Source organism: Triticum dicoccoides, chromosome 1A, assembly GCF_002162155.2.
Source record: "Triticum dicoccoides isolate Atlit2015 ecotype Zavitan chromosome 1A, WEW_v2.0, whole genome shotgun sequence".
Classification (NCBI taxonomy): domain Eukaryota; kingdom Viridiplantae; phylum Streptophyta; class Magnoliopsida; order Poales; family Poaceae; genus Triticum; species Triticum dicoccoides.
The window spans coordinates 205617255-205621130 of NC_041380.1; positions in this window are offsets into that span (position 1 = coordinate 205617255).

Genomic DNA, 3876 nt, shown 5'->3' on the forward strand with positions numbered 1-3876 from the left:
ATCTCCGCCGGCGCCGACCTCCGCCGCCTCCCGGCCCACTCCGCCGCCCGGCCGCGCCTCGCCGACCCGACGTCGCCTCGGCCTCGCCTCCCCTCGCCCGGAGCCGAGCTCCACCGCGGCCACCTCACTGTCCGGCGAGCTCCGGCCTCCCCTACTCCGAGCTCCGGCCGGCGATTCCAACTCCGGTGAACAGTAACTCCGGTGAGTGCATCGGGAACCATGCCAGATCCAGATCTGAGAATCTCTCCTCGGTTGACTTTTTCTCCCGAAACCCTAGTTCATGTGCCCATGTTCATCGTGCCGTAACTTTGCATCCGTAGCTCCGTTTTGGGCACATAGCATATCAAAATGTTCATCTCAGAGAGTACATCATTTCATTTCATTGCATCATTTTCATTTGTGTTCATCTTGATGCCCTAAATTCTGTTAGAAGAGTGCTACTTGAGATAATTGTCAGATCTGCTACTCCATTTAGATATTTGTCATTTTTGCCATGATTATTGTGTGCATGATATGCCCATGAGTTCTACATATCTTTTGTTAAGGGTTTTGCCATATTTCTAGAGGTGCAACCCATGTATTTTTGTGATGTGTGTGGTGACTAGCACAAGCTTGCAAAGTGAGGCACATGGTAATGCTGATTTCAGGGACTTAGCAATTCCACCAAGTCCTTGATCTGTTTTTCTCATGATGCCATATGGTCATGTTGTTTCCTAGTGATCCGTGCCTCTTTTGAGGATGATCAGTAAGGATGTTTTGTTAATATTGTAGTGCTCTATCCATCCTTGTCTTTGTTTGAAATTATGGAGCACCCTAGCTTGAGTCAATGGAGCTCTACTTTTCGCTACTTCGTGAATCTGGGCAGATTGTCTACTTGTTAGCGATTTTGCCGAGGATGTTATAGTTGATCCGTGCATGCTATGCTACTGTTCTTGCCATGTCTAGATTTAATTTTGTGTATTCTTGGTGGGTGTATGCTTAGATTATCATGACTTGCTCCGTAGTGAGTGCATCGAGCTCGTAAACATGCCTACTTGATATCTGTTTTCAGCATGCTCCAGTTTTCACTAAGTCTGAGAATTGATTATGTTTTTGCCATGTTCACATGCTTGCAATTGTATTTTCTGATCCCTTTTGGCTCAAGGTCACTAAGGGAATTTTGTTAAGATCTTTGAGTATCTCCATGCCATGCTTTACTTTGCCATGTACAGCTCCTGTAGTATGTAGTTTTGTTGCTCCGAAGTGTGCTACCTGATCTGAAATTCCACACAAGTGTTAATTTCACCAAGTCTGAAATCTGTTTACTATATGCATTTTTTCCATGCTTGTTTGAACCTGTTAATGGATGATTTGGCCGTAGCTCAGTGCTAGACTTTTGTTAAGCATCTTGAATGCATCCCTGCCATGTATTTTTATGCCATGTTTGGGTGTTGTAGCTTGTTCATCTCTTTTCATTTAGATGGCTACTTGCTGTAAATCGCAGACCGGTGTCATATTTGAATCGCTTGCCATTTCCAAACCGTAACTCCGATTCCGGCGTTCTTGATATTGTTTTCAAGCGATCTCATCTCATATTTCCAGTGGCACACTTGGATTTCCAAGTTGAGGCTAGGTTCATGCATCCCTTGTCGAATCTTGCATATGAATCCCGCATCGCATACCGCATAGCATACCATCCTTGCATCATATTGTTTGATCCTTGCACGTGGTTGATTGTGTCCTTGTTGCTTGTTTGTCTTGTTTGGGTAGAGCCAGGAGACGAGTTCGCTAAGGAGGAGCCCGTTGAGTTTGCTTTCGAGGATCCAGTCAACTCTGACAACTTTGCAGGCAAGATGATCATACCCTCGAAATCACTACTATCTTTGCTTTGCTAGATGCTCGCTCTTTTGCTATGCCAATGCTACGATGCCTACCACTTGCTTTCAAGCCTCCCAAATTGCCATGTCAAACCTCTAACCCACCATGTCCTAGCAAACCGTTGATTGGCTATGTTACCGCTTTGCTCGGCCCCTCTTATAGCATTGCTAGTTGCAGGTGAAGATTGGAGACCGTTCCTTGTTGGAACATTTATTTACTTGTTGGGATATCACTATATTATCTTGTTATCTTAATGCATCTATACACTTGGTAAAGGGTGGAAGGCTCGGCCTCTCGCCTAGTGTTTTGTTCCACTCTTGCCGCCCTAGTTTCCATCATATCGGTGTTATGTTCCCGGATTTTGCGTTCCTTACGCGGTTGGGTTATAATGGGAACCCCCTGATAGTTCTCCTTGATTAAAGCTTTTCCAGCAATGCCCAACCTTGGTTTTACCATTTGCCACCTAGCCTCTTTTTCCCTTGGGTTTCCGGAGCCCGAGGGTCGTCTTATTTTAGCCCCCCTGGGCCAGTGCTCCTCTGAGTGTTGGTACAAACTAGACTCCTGTGCAGCGCCCCTCGGGGAAACTCGAGGTTTGGTTTTAGTTGTATGCAGCACTCATCTGAGTGTGCCCTGAGAACGAGATATGTGCAGCTCCTATCGGGATTTGTCGGCACATTCGGGCGGTGTTGCTGGTCTTGTTTTAACCTGTCGAAGTGTCTTGAAGAACCGAGGTACCGAGTCTGATCGGAACGTCTCGGGAGGAGGTCCATTCCTACGTTGACCGTGAGAGCTTGTCATGGGCTAAGTTGGGACTCCCCTGCAGGGATTTGAACTTTCGAAAGCCGTGCCCGCGGTTATGGGCCGATGGGAATTTGTTAATGTCCGATTGTAGATAACTTGAACCTTAACTTATTTAAAATGAATCAACAGTGTGAGTTACCGTGATGGCCTCTTCTCGGCGGAGTCCGGGAAGTGGACACGGTGTTGGAGTAATGCTTGCCGCAGGTTTGCCCTCTTTCGTTATGTGTTCGCGCTTTGCCTTCTCTTCTCGCTCTCTTTTGCGAACAGGATAGCCACCATATATGCTAGTCGCTTGCCGCAGCTCCACATATATTTACCTTGCCTTACCTATAAGCTTAAATAGTCTTGATCGCGAGGGTGCAAGATTGCTGAGTCCCTGTGGCTCACAGATTACTATTACACCAGATGCAGGGCGTGATGATTCCGCTCCAGGTGACGCGCTCGAGCTCAAGTGGGAGTTCGACGAGGACTCTCAACGTTACTATGTTTCTTTTCGTGATGATCAGTAGTGGTGCCCAGTTGGGGGTGATCGGGACCGTGTCGCATGTTGGGTTATCTTTTATTTTGGCGCCGTAGTCGGGCCATGAGTGTTTGAATGATGTAATGTTATTTATGTACTTGATTGACGTGGCGAGTGTAAGCCAACTATGTTATCTCCCCTTTTATTACATATATATTACATGGGATGTTGTGAAGATTGCCTAACTTGCGACATATGCCTTCAATGCGATTATGTCTCTAAGTCGTGCCTCGACACGTGGGAGCTATAGTCGCATCGAGGGTGTTACAAGTCAGAGCCTTCCCCGACCTTCGGAGCCCCATTGCTAGATTTGGGTGAGATAGTATGCTTCCCCTGTATCCCCAACACCTGATTGCATAACCGGAAAGGTTCGGGAATTTCATAGGTGGGAATTCTAGTAGCTCTAGTTCTTCTTCCACGGATATTTGGTTTGAGATTGGGATTTCTTACCGATTATTAGTTCTTGATCCGTACCTTGTTGATTTGTTTCTCTACCTTAATTCTAAGTGGCTTCTCAATTTATGGATATGTGACCATTTCAAGAGGAATGCATTTGTTCATTTTGTTCGGATGTGAAGACTATATGTTGCAATTTTTCATTCCATTGGATTCAGCTTCAATATTTGTCTATCAATGTGCTAATGGATGTCAACCTCTTCAGGATGGCGCCTCCAATGCGCACGACTCCGAATCCTGAT